Source organism: Camponotus vicinus, unplaced genomic scaffold (genome assembly GCF_025532165.1).
Source record: "Camponotus vicinus isolate PSW18456_S1 unplaced genomic scaffold, iyCamVici1.0 SCAF_4, whole genome shotgun sequence".
NCBI classification, from domain to species: Eukaryota; Metazoa; Arthropoda; class Insecta; order Hymenoptera; family Formicidae; genus Camponotus; species Camponotus vicinus.
Genome location: NW_028141976.1, coordinates 5,389,872 through 5,404,293, shown reverse-complemented (window position 1 = coordinate 5,404,293; position 14,422 = coordinate 5,389,872).

Genomic DNA, 14,422 nt, shown 5'->3' with positions numbered 1-14,422 from the left:
TTCCTTCCCCTTGATAATTGCTCATTCCACCATATTCCGTTTAATCTTTTAACTGCTCTTCTTTGATCTATTCTTTATCTTACTTCCTCTGGGTCTCTATCGTCATTGGTTATTTTCACTCCCCCCAGATATTTGTATTTATAGCAAGCTGTGATCTCCTCATTATCTTTTAATTTCAAATTGTCTCCTGGTCCTACAATACATATTTTATTTTGCTGGTCTTCCTTATTACTGATTATGCGTTCATATCTTCATTAATATTAATTCCTCGATGAGTTTAATACACACTCACCACAATAATATCTAGAAAGTTGTACAATATATGTATAAACAAAGTGATGTCTTTGCAATATAGAGACAATTTAAGTGTCAGACTACTGACGATTACCGTGACCGAATTCCGAATACCGAATTCGACAACGACAACGCAATATGTCTTCGAGAGTCTTTCCACTTGTTTATAAATTAGAAATATCTCTTCATGTTTACATAAGAATACTAATTTATTAATAAAATTGTACTTATTTGTAACGAAGCATCCTTTCATCGGTTTATCCGGCCGATGAATTATTCAAAAATATCTTTTCCTCTAACTTATCCAGCGCATAATCTAACATAACTGATAAATCAGACTCTATCTCCTCCCAACATTAATAATCACGCTATCATATCCCGTTTTTATTTTTAGACGCCCTCTCACCCATACATTCCATGTATTCTGCCCGTCTTAATCTTGGTGCTTTTATAAATTTTACGATATCTTGTTTTTTCATAAAATCTAAAAGTTCGTGGTTGAATCTTATGCGATATTCGTTATTTTCGTTTTTGATCGGGCCGAAGATTTTTCTGAATATTCTTCTTTCAAAGATTCTCAGGTTATTCTTGTCCGCTGTTGTCATTGTTCATGTTTCTGCGCTATAGCACAAAATGGTTCAAACGATCGTTTTATATAGTTTGAGTTTACATTGTCTCGATATTAAGGTAGATCTAAATAGATTGTTAGGCGAATAATATACTCTGTTAGGTTCGAACACAATATTGTAAAATATTCACGTTAAAGATTACTGTCACATGTCCCTGTCCATCTCTTAGGGAGATTAGAGTGCCATGAAGTGCTCCTTTTTGCAATGTATGCTCCAATTCCCTTCCATATAATCTTAAGTCATAAATTCCGCGGTGCTTTTGTCATCCTAATCCATAGTAGTCTAGTGCAAAGACCATGGTGCATAGACCATGCATTTCGATCGCCTAGTGGATTTCCGTCTGACACGTCATTAACATAATGACATCAAAAGGAATAAGAATTAACAGTGATTACAAAGATAAGAATCAACAAATCAGTAATAACAAGGCAAATGAACCACACAGTAGATGGTCGACGCAAAACACAAAAATTATATTAAGTGAAAGATGCATTAAAATACACACATAATAATGTTTAATAGAAGTAAAGAATAAACAGTTGCAATAATCAATATATAAATAAACGCAGACGTTTCGATCCTCTCCGGATCCTTTTCAATGCTATAAAAGTATTACAAAAAAACCGCAAAAACACAAGAATCATGATGCAATGTCACGCTCGGAGTCGTCGAAAAAATTTTTCGCTAACATACATAAGTTTATCGTCGAGTCAAAATTTAAGTAACGGAAATGACAATTTTTAAAATCGAAATAGATAATCCATAAAGTAATGACAAAAGAATTTCGCAAATATAAATTTAACTTCGCTGTGGCAATGCCTGCGAGTCCGCATGTTACTCACCTATGCTCCCAAACACAGATCGGAGCTGAGTAAAAAAGATGGAGAAAAAAGCAAAATGTTCTCGGAATAAAACGGGCGATGATAGCTCAAGAAAATTCCGTCTCGCAACCGAGAATGAAGCGTCTTATTTTGCAATAAATGTTAAATCCACATAGATGATAAGCCAGGATCTGAAAAAATTAAAAACAGGCAGAGCAACACGCATTCCCACAACCAAATGCCAAGCAAAACAAAAAGCAGAATAAGCAAAAAAAGAAGTCATAATGAATAAAAATAAAATGAAAATTATAAGAAAATTAATTATAATGACATCACTTTATCTTCACAGTATCTTTCCTAGTCATTGAGCAGATCCTGTCAAATATGGATTGAATCTCTATATTAGATTTTCGCGCAGTTACATCCTTGTACATTGCTGCAATAGGAATCGCGGCTCTGTCGTAGCAAATTGTAAGTTCTCTTGTAATGTCATCAGCAGATCAGTTTCTCTACCCTTTGCACTCGGCTTTGTATTTTCACACTTCACCGCCATTTCAACCATTCTGTCCCATGTATCAGCTTCTGTCCTTAATTTAGACAATACTGTTTTCGCATCTCATTTATAAGAGAGTGGTGTATAGTCAAGTGCATATAGCATCAGGTATGCGAAACTTTGTACATTTTCAAAACTATATCTTCCACAGTGATGTTCCACAGTCATCTAAAACAGTTCTTGTATAGTTCCGGGCATGTACAATGCCTTTCCAAAGAGTTCCGATCATAAAAATAATTAGAAATTTTTTAAACAATTATTATGCCTGAAAAATGCATAACATTTATGTATATACATTTACACATTTTCCGAAACTCTGAGATTCAACTTTGCTGCTTTTAAAGGCTTTTGTGTAACACATATCATTCACACTGATAGTTATATTTCTGCTATAGTACCTGCATAAGCTCTGCCAAAGAAGCCTTTTTTTTGTCCGCGTATATACATTTACACATTTTCTATGTCCAAAAAATGTATATTTTCGAGGATAAAGGTGAGACGCCGGTCGATTTTTCAGAGTTCTGATTATTCTTAAACAGTTCTCGTATATGTTCCCTTCGCTCATGTTCATAACATTATTAAAGTATAAAATAATAATAATAAAATATAATTTCATAATATTGATATGCTTTTCTTCATTAAGCTATCGATTTCTCTATTTCTACAAGTGATACAAACTTTTGACTGATACTGTATATTAATTACTTTAAAAAAACTTACCTTTTTTAAAAAAAATTAAAAAAAAGGCGCCATGTACAAAATAGTGTTAATTTTCAACAAAGAAGTAATATAAAATATAGTGTGCCAAGAATAAAAACTTGTGCAAATTTAAATAGAAATATTTTAATTTAAAGCACTGTTGTGCAAAATTGCACATCCGCATTATTGAATTTATATTTCGGTTTTATTCCTTGAAATATTTCTTCAAGTATATTAATATTCATATTGCGAATGTATTCCACACAAAATAGGCCGCAATTGTTTGTGCCCCTCTCCTGTTGAGGTACCTCAGGATAATATATGTTTTGACATGATAAATTTTTCATGATAAATTACAGCATTCGCAATAATTTTTATTTGTTGTAATTTTATCCCTTCTTTGAAAGAATGCAATATGGCGGCTGCCACACAGTATCCGGTAAATTGAATAATATCATATATAATGACCCCTATTAACCTGGCACCCCCACCATGAAAAATCGAGTTCGAATATAGTGCATAATTAAGTGCTAATTTGTTGCTAATTTGTTGCTATAAGCGCGAATTTGTTGCTTCTACCGATTAGCAGGAAAATCATATTAAAGGTGGGGGTGCTAGCTTAATGGCAAGCTAGCACCCCCACTTCCGAAAAACACTTATAGAGAGTCGCAAATTAAAAAACAAATACACTAGAATTTGTTGCTAATTAGTTGCTCAAAGATACTGCAAATAGATTTTAAAAATATTAAATTTTAAAAAATACACCAATATAACATCATATACATATAAGCGTAAAGTCATTAAAAATAAGTAATTAACAATATCAGTTTGTCATAAAATTGTTTCTTACATAAAATAAACCATTTCTTAATTTATTGCCTACAATTCAAATGAAAAAAAATCATTCAAAACGAGTGGCGGTGTTATCTTGCCGCCAAGAGTAAAGTACATTAACGCAATTAGTTGCTGCGATTATTTTAGTCTTAAAATATTTCCCTAATTAGTTGCTCGAAGAATATGCAATATCGAATTTGTTGCTCGACAATTAACTTAAAAAATTCGACTCGAACGGGTGGTGGTGCTGGCTTGCCACCAAGAGTAAAGTATATTAACGCAATTAGTTGCTTCGATTATTTTAGTCTTAAAATGTTTCCCTAATTAGTTGCTCGAAGAATATGCAATATCGAATTTGTTGCTCCACAATTAACTTAAAAAATTCGACTCGAACGGGTGGTGGTGCTGGCTTGCCACCAAGAGTAAAGTATAATAACGCAATTAGTTGCTTCAATTATTTTAGTCTTAAAATGTTTCCCTAATTAGTTGCTCGAAGAATATGCAATATCGAATTTGTTGCTCCACAATTAACTTAAAAAATTCGACTCGAACGGGTGGTGGTGCTGGCTTGCCACCAAGAGTAAAGTATAATAACGCAATTAGTTGCTTTAATTATTTTAGTCTTAAAATGTTTCCCTAATTAGTTGCTCGAAGAATATTCAATATCGAATTTGTTGCTCCACAATTAACTTAAAAAATTCGACTCGAACGGGTGGTGGTGCTGGCTGGCCACCAAGAGTAAAATATATTAACGCAATTAGTTGCTTCGATTATTTTAGTCTTAAAATGTTTCCCTAATTAGTTGCTCGAAGAATATGCAATATCGAATTTGTTGCTCCACAATTAACTTAAAAAATTCGACTCGAACGGGTGGTGGTGCTGGCTTGCCACCAAGAGTAAAGTATAATAACGCAATTAGTTGCTTCGATTATTTTAGTCTTAAAATGTTTCCCTAATTAGTTGCTCGAAGAATATGCAATATCGAATTTGTTGCTCCACAATTAACTTAAAAAATTACACCCGCGTTTGGCTCTCATACGCCTTTGATTTCTTAATTTTTGTATTAAATTGTTTCCCTCATTTATCATTAACGTCGTAGAATCTTTCTCAACTTCTACCTTTTCATATATGTTGTTGTTCAGTGTTGTTATATTTTCTTCAATTACTACGGTGGGGACATTTATTTCTTTTGAATTAATGTTGATATCAGTTTCCTGGCATATTAAATTGTTTTTCTCATTTATCATTAACATCGTGGAATCTTTCTCAACTTCTATCTTTTCATATATGTTGTTGTTCAGTGTTGTTATATTTTCTTGTTCAATTATTATAGGAACATTTATTTCTTTTGAATTAATGTTGATATCAGTTTCTTGGCATTCTGATTCTTTTTGCTCATTATTATTTTTTAATATGCATTCTTGGAGAAAATCTTTTTCTAGTCTTTTTAAAATTAATTCTGTTTCTTTTCTTTGATTTTGTAAGGCTTCGTAAATATAGATATTATTTTTTTCTATTATATTATGAGTGAGTCAAAATTAGTGAAATCGGACACTAAAAATGGACCTATTGAATCCCAATCAGTTTAGTGCACACTTACGTTGCTATATGTGTAGAGAATACTCAGAAAAATTTTTGTCAAAAAATTCGCATTTTTGGCGATGTTATAAACAAATTAATTTATAAACGACTTTTTTTTCAAATTGATATATCTCCGGAAGTACTCGATGAAATTTGATGAAATTTTGAGGGTAGATTCGTGAAAAATAATTTAAAAGAAATAAAAAATAAAATTTATGAAAATTTAAAATTTGTTTTTAAATAATTAATTTTTAAATAAACAATTAAAAAATTAATCTACTTCTCGTAGGTTTAGAAAAAAAGCTTTGAAGCATAATATTCCTTATGCTTTAAGTTATATTTACGCGAAAGAAAATTACTGTATTTCCAAATAGAATAAGAGTTATGAATATTTTAATGTGAAATGTACGAACGAGATATCTGTCACAGAAGACTCGCATCGGGTTATCTACCTTACAGACTCGCTTTCTATCATTGCAACTTTTGAAATTATTAATCTTATTTAACTGTGACTTGAAAAATGTTTATTATTTAACATTAGTATTCAAATAAATAACAAATACGTGTGCGTTTTATACATCATATATATACATAAGTACATGTTTATATTTATATATTCACTTTTACGCTTTCGGTATGTTTTGAAAAAATTTTACATTCCATAGTAGTTGAATTAACTATTTTATAACAGTGAAATTGTCGCGTTCCTGGGATACTTTTTGCTGTGGAGAAACGCGCTTCCAATTTTTTCTTATGTTTCTCGTATTCTATCAAAGAAGTAAAATCAAAAAATATTTTTTTAAAAAAGTTTTTTGCCCATTCGCACAATTTTTTTGTCGTTGTTATTTGCTTGTCGTTTTTATTTTGTAAGCTTGCACGATATGCATTTCTTTTAATGCACCCACCAATGCCGTCACAAGCCCCTTTACCGTGCGCGGTCGCAAAAAAGTGCCATTCGGCTTCAATTTTAAAATCCTTCTCGTGATTCAATAAATTTATAAAATTATATTTGTTTTTATATTGAGAGCCTGCTCCATCGGAGAAATAAATAATTTTCTTGATGTTCTTCGCGCCAAATTTTTTTTTTTAAAAACTTATCATTCTAGAATTGTACAAATGTACACCAGCAGCATCGTGATTTATATATTCAGAGAAGACTACGAAGTTAACATGTTGTTTTACACCATTTTTTTTGTAATATATTACATATACATGTAATGTGGCTTGGTCTTTTGACCAGTGCTGCGATTGTATCGCATCTTGGACATGGAAAGAATAATTTTCTGAAAAATCTAAAGTAACTATGAATTCACCGTCACCTATCGAGTCTTTCAATTCTTGTAAATATTTTCCTTGAGATTTCGCAATAAAATCATGTTTTAAAAGAATCGATAAATCTGTACTGAGATTTTTCAAAAAAATATTTTGATTTTCTGTTTGACTAAGAAGCTGACATCTAGAAACAAAATTTTGATTGTAAACAAAACATAAAAATTTCGATATACTGAAAAAACGAAATGAATACGATTACCTGTCAGTCGTGAGCCACTGATTATACGTTATTTCTGAAATAGCATATTTTTTAAAAATCGACTGTAGTTCTTTCATAATTCTATCAAAACCAGGGCAGTTTTTACAATTTCCCAAGAAACAATTTGCATTTGAGACTGAACAAATAATATCGTTAAGGTACTGCTTATAGTCTGTCCCAAAAGTGATTTTTTTCCTATCGAATTCATGTTGAAGACCTCTTAATTTTAGTCTAATATTTCCGTGTGTTTTGCAGACGCAGACGTTGTGCGTACTTTTGGGACCAGCTAGTATACATTGAGGTGGCCTCAATGTTCTGAATACTGACAAAGAAATTTTTAAATCGGGACAATTGTTTAAAAAATCAGCATGCAACTCTGATAGATTTCCCAACAACAAACGTTTCTGAAAACAATTTTGAAATTTAATTTAAAAACGTAAATTTACAATCAAAATCAAAATTAATGTTTTTATAATAATATTGAATAATTGATAAATTTGTTGATAATATTTTCTATTTTAAATTACCGTTTCATGACGACGTTTCCCGTTAACAATAACAGATTTATAATCTTTCATCCCTGGCATAACTCGACTCACATTATCGGAAAGAAAAAAATCTCGCACTTTATTTATTATGTCTATATTCATAGAGTTGCCTTTCTTTTTATCGGGATAAGTACCGTAACCATTTTCTTTCTTCAATTTTCGAGCCATTATCACCACGTGTTTGCTCACTGAAAATTCTTTCGCGGTTTTCCGAATAGACCATTCGACCGGCATGGTTGTAAGTAAAAAAATTTTCTCTTTTCGATTAGCTGCTTGTAATAATGCTGATTTTAAATCCGCGATCCAGTTATCATGATTTTCTTCATTATTTAAACTTGAATTCGGACTGATAATTGATTTACGAATAAACTCTTCATTATTTTCTAACAAATTAAAATCTAATTTGCCGTCAGGTGATTCCATGACAGCTTTTTCTAAAACGGAAACTAATTTTATTCGTTTTATTTCTTTATCTATTTTTTGACACTTATAATCTGGATCCTTGGACGATACATCAATATCCATATCTTCTTCTTTCTCTTGCGTATCTACTTCTTCTGTAGTCTTATCCATTCGTTTTTCCGCGACATTACTTACTGTTATTAAATGATCTTTTTTCTTATATAGCTGCGTTCTACATGATTGGCAAATGTACTGACCTTGCCAATTGCGAAATTTTTCGTCACATGCACTTGTCAAAAACACTAAATTTATCCGGTAGCACTTGTGACCTTTCTTTTGGAAAGGATTGCAGCATTTTGGCGGAGGTGTCATTACAACTTAGACAATAGACTTACTGAACGACAATGCGTCTGCTCGAAGAAAAAAAAAACAAAACAAAACACAACACGCCGTGTCGATTGTTGCTTGTTTTTCAACCAATGATATCGATACAGTAGATTGCGATCTGTTTTTTTTTTTTTTTATAGTAATATACCAACGAACGTATTTGTTATTTATTTGAATACTAATGTTAAATAATAAACATTTTTCAAGTCACAGTTAAATAAGATTAATAATTTCAAAAGTTGCAATGATAGAAAGCGAGTCTGTAAGGTAGATAACCCGATGCGAGTCTTCTGTGACAGATATCTCGTTCGTACATTTCACATTAAAATATTCATAACTCTTATTCTATTTGGAAATACAGTAATTTTCTTTCGCGTAAATATAGCTTAAAGCATAAGGAATATTATGCTTCAAAGCTTTTTTTTCTAAACCTACGAGAAGTAGATTAATTTTTTAATTGTTTATTTAAAAATTAATTATTTAAAAACAAATTTTAAATTTTCATAAATTTTATTTTTATTTCTTTTAAATTATTTTTCACGAATCTACCCTCAAAATTTCATCAAATTTCATCGAGTACTTCCGGAGATATATCAATTTGAAAAAAAAGTCGTTTATAAATTAATTTGTTTATAACATCGCCAAAAATGCGAATTTTTTGACAAAAATTTTTCTGAGTATTCTCTACACATATAGCAACGTAAGTGTGCACTAAACTGATTGGGATTCAATAGGTCCATTTTTAGTGTCCGATTTCACTAATTTTGACTCAGTATTAATATTTTTATAAGTTTCTATATGAAAAGTAACTTTTTCTCTTTTTTCAAGCATTAATTCTACTTTTATTTTCGGCTGCTTTTTCGAATATAATATATTTTTTAATTTTAGAATCATTGTGTGCAAAGTCAATTTTTCCTTTATTATTGTGTTATTATGATACAATTTAATTGTAATTAGTTTATAATTTTTGATAATTTGTAATATAATTTTTTCATTTATTATGGCGCTATCTTTTTGACAATTTATATTTATACATAAACATTGCTGCTCTCTCTTAATAATATTGTTAATATAAGAACTTAATTCTCTAACATTAGATATATATTTGTAATTGAAGTTATTAGTAGATGTTTTGATTGATGCATGTATGACATAATAATAATATTTATATTGGTCCATTACCGCTACTGCCATGACTTAATGTATTTTATTTAAATTAATCAACGCCTCTAATAAGCACAAATTATTGAATTATAAGCACAATTCCCGATCGCGAGAAAAATCACCGATAAGTCAAAGATGCAACAATATTGTCTATAAGTTAAGCTGCAGTAAATGTGAAGCCTCATATGTAGGCCAAACGAAAAGACAGCTAAAAACCCGTATTAACGAACATGAAAAAAATATTAATCTAAGAAATGAAGAGCTTAATATCATCTTCATTCACAGATCAGTCCTATATCTATCGAATAATCAGAAAGCCGAATTATGGACATAGAATCCGAGCGCGAAGGGCCGCGCTCTAGAGTAAAGTGCCCTTTATATCATTTTTCTTGAAAAATCGAATGTTGTGCTGACTTGTGCTAGGACAGCACAACTTAGATATACAGTCTCATCTCTATCGAACAATCAGGAAGCCAAATTATGGACATAGATTCCGAGTGGGAAAGACCACGCTCAAGAGTAAAGTGCCCTTTATATCGTTGTTCTTGAAAAATCGAATGTTGTGCTAACTTGTGCTAGGTTAGCACAACTCAGACATGCAGTCCTATATCTATCGAATAATCAGAAAGCCAAATTATAGACATAGAATCCGAGCGCGAAGGGGTATAGTTTTGACATTGAAAAGGACCTGGAGTAAGGTCGAAACGTCTGTCGACAGAATTTCTTTCATATTCTTTGCGATCTTTATTTTGTATGAGCAATATGCTCCAATAATTATGTAATATATTTTAAGAAAAATTTTTTCTACTCAATACGTTCAGCGTTTCTGGTTCTGTTGCCTTTACTTTTGATTTGAGATAAAGAATGTTCCAATTCGAATCGATACTTTGAGATATTTTATCGGAACATATATAATATATTTGTAAACACTAATGCCAGCGCTAAGCTTAAAAAAAGATGTTTATTGAATTAAATGTTTATTCAAATTATTGTTGAAATCTATAGAATTTATAGGATCTAAAATTCTTTGCGAACTACAGAGTTCCATAATTTAAATGAGATTAAATAGTTTTTAAAAAATATGTCGCAGAAAGTCAGCACTTCATTTACTTCGAATGTTTTTTTCTTTCCCTTTCTTTCATCTTCTTTTTGCTCTCCTTTTTTTTATTTTTTATAAATCAATAAAACTTAAGTAGAATATATGTATGTATATATTTGCAGATATTTCCGGATATTATCTCAATCTCAGAGTCATCCTAAACATCTTTTCCTTACTAGTTATTCTTTCCAGCGAATTTTAGCATTCTCTATCATTATTCCTCTGAACATGTCTTGTTCATCTTAAATGATTTATTTTTATCTTATGAATTATATCTGGTTTTTACAATTTAATTCATATATTTCTTTATTAATTTTTATTCGATATTTTAATGTTTTTCGGTCCAATATATGTCTTGCATATAATATAAATATTTCTCTCAAATTTTCCTCTCTTTATGATATCTCGATAATTGGCACATTCAAATTTATTGTCTTTTTTTATAAATATTAGAACGCTTTCTTCCTATTCTGTTGGTGTATTTTCTCTGTATTCTATATGATATTTATAATAGTATATATATAGCTTCAATCAGTGATTAACCTTCTGGGTTAAAATATTATAATTATATTAATAAAATTAAAATCAATCACAGAAAATCTCAAGTTAAATATAAATCAATTAATATTCTCTCAAATGCGCGGAACATCTGTCTACTTTACTTTCACTTACTCTTAACTCGCTTAATTATCTGTTTTTTGCAATACGCTAAAAATAAAAGGAAATAAAAAAGATCCGGTTGCATGTCTACCATGAAAAAATCCGGTCGCTACCTGTTTGGAAGGCGATGGTCGACGAAAAGGTGCTTGAAGGGACCGGTGAACAAGACGAGCGATGTATTTGTACATATACGTATACACGTCTACCTGTTTAAAGATGGCCTGCGGCCGACGGTCAGTGATCTTATCACATGATAGTTCGTGTCCGAATGACGGGCGGGTATTAGGCAATTACGCGCCACTTAATTGCTGATTACTCAAGGACGCGGTGGCCAGCTGCTAATTACACGCGTTGACAATTTATGCGGCTTGTTCGCGCCCGGGCGATAATTGTCGGGCGGCTTCTAGCGACACACGATTTTGTGGGATCGCGGAATCACTGTGATTTTCGGGACGACGAACCCGCAATTACCACGGCCATCGTGCTTTATCGATCACGTCCGGAAAACATCTCCCCTGTAATCTTTTAATAAAGTTTTAGAGGATCGATAAACCCACTAGAACGATCATTTATTGGAAATGTGAAGCTGAATGTATTCTCGTTTCGGTTATATAATGATTAGATTCTAGATAACTAGTTCAAATTAGATTATATAGCCAATTTAAGCGATCCAAATATTATTTGATATTATTACTTTGAATATTTCACAATATTTTCTTGCAATATAATTATTATTAATTAATGATTGGAAAATTTTTTAAAATAAAAGATTTATTCGTCTTTCTACGTTTCTATCAATTCGGCAAAACATTGATTTCGATTTAGTTTTACACTCGAGAGGGAGGAGGTATTGATTTGAATATCGATTACGAGATGACGTCGATTCTGTTATATGACTGTACCGACCTTACGATATGTCTTGCTCTGCTTCCCATCTTGCTCTCCTTCCCTTCCTCTTTCCTCTCCATGGTATCTCCCCGCGGTTACACCTTGCGAGAAGATTTAATGCAGCCGCACGTGCTTACGTAACGGTAAATTGCATCGCTGGTAAAAGATACGGGTAGTGTATAAGTGGCGAAAAGAGAGCGAGTTAATTGAAACGTTAATTTGTGAGATAATTAAAAGCGAAGGAAACTTGGCGTCTGATTTTATAAAAATTAATAACAGTTTATTTGTACTTGTTTGTACCGCACTTTATTTCCTTTATGTTTCAAAGAATTAAAAATACAAGGTAATCAAAAAATTAGCCAGCTTTTAAGATATTTTAATTTTATTAAAATAATATTTTGTCATTTTTTTGATAGAGAATTATTTGCGTTTTTTATACTATTTTACATAAAAAGATTTGAAACTAGTTTTTTTTTTTTTCAATTTTTTATGAAAAATGTTAAATCGGCTACTACAAAATATCGCATTTTGTAGTACAAATGAAATCAAAAGCGGATATACAAACGGATACAAACGATTTTCTATCGAGAATTCTATTATATAAACATTTTATTATATTTTTAACATATTCACTATCATGCATCACATATATATATTTATATATATACCTGTATATATATATATATATATATATATATATATATTATAATGATATATATGTGATTATTTATATATATATATATTTTTATGAAAATCTAACATCACACTTGTGTAACAGAAATGAACCGTAGCATCACAGTTTGGCCTGTGGTGGTCGGTTTTCCAGTCAAAAGGCAGTAGTGAACGTGTTAAAAATGGCCAAGTTACTCCTTATAAAGTATATTTACAAATTAGAAAATGCTATAATTCTGTACTCTTTGAGATACTAACAAAATCAAAAATAGTACAAACGAATTCAAAAGTCTCGGGTAAAAAACGGGACTTTTTTTATCGATTTCTGTTGAGCATTTTAGAATATCTTTAAAACGGCTAAATCTAAGAAATAAAAAAAATGCTATAATTCTATATCATTTTAAGGATATTAGTGAAATCAAAAGCGATACAAACTGAATATAAATGATTCGTTATCATCCCATTTTATGATATATTTAAAAAGAGCGATTTTTTATAATTATTTAAATATTTCTTATAAAGGATAATTGAAAATTAAAAGAATACTATAGTACCTCATATCTCAAAATACTTTTTGAGATATGAATTAAATAAAAAATACAGATGAATATGAACAATTTTGCGTCAGCCGTTTAATAATATTTAAAAACGGTCAAATTCTTCTTATAAAGGATAATATTAAAAACTGCTATGTATAGTTCTGTATCTTTTGAGATACGAACCAAATAAAAAGTGTAAATGGGTATAAAAGATTCTCTGTCGAATCCCATTGGCTGTTTGATATTTTTAAAAACGGCTAAATTACCCATCACCAAATTATAAAAAATACTTAAAAAATGTGTATTTTTATTTAAGGTATCCTTTTAAGGTATAAAAGAATGGTACAGAATTACAGAGGATTCTGTTGAATCCTGTTAGCCATTGAACGAGAAAAAATGGCTAAGTTATTCTTGAAAGAATACTTATAGGTATCACAAAGAGTACTTGAAAATAAAAAGTGCTATATTTCTGTACACTTCTGTATACTTTATAAGATACAAATAAAAAATGGTACAGACGGATACAAACGGTTTTCTGTTGAATCCCGTTGACCGCTCAATAATAGTTAAAAGTGATTAGGTTATTCCTTATAAGGAGTGCTTAAAAATAAAAAATTTACCCTTGAGGTACACATAAAGAAATAGTATGATTATAAGCAGTTTTCTGTTAATCGTATAATATAAAAAATGATTTAAGTTGAAAAATGATTCTTAATAAGAAGTATTTAAAAATAAACAAATACTGTAGGTTTGTACGCTTTAAAAGATAAACGAAATAAAATATAGTACAGGCAGTTATAAACTGATTCTGTATTGAATGTCATTGGTCGATTTAATGATATTTAAAAAAATGGTCCAACTGTCCCTTATATAGAATAATTAAAAACAAAAAGATGATAATGCAGTATTGTATTCTTTAAAATGCATACAAACAAAATAAAAAATAGTACAAATGAGTACAAACAATTTTATACTAATCCCGTTTTATGATATATTAAAAAAATTGCCAAACTATTCTTTATAAGGAGTACTTTAAAAAATGTATTTGTATATTCTTTAAGATATAAGCGAAATATGAATGAATGTCTGTTGAATCTCGTTTGCCGTTCGATGATAGCTTA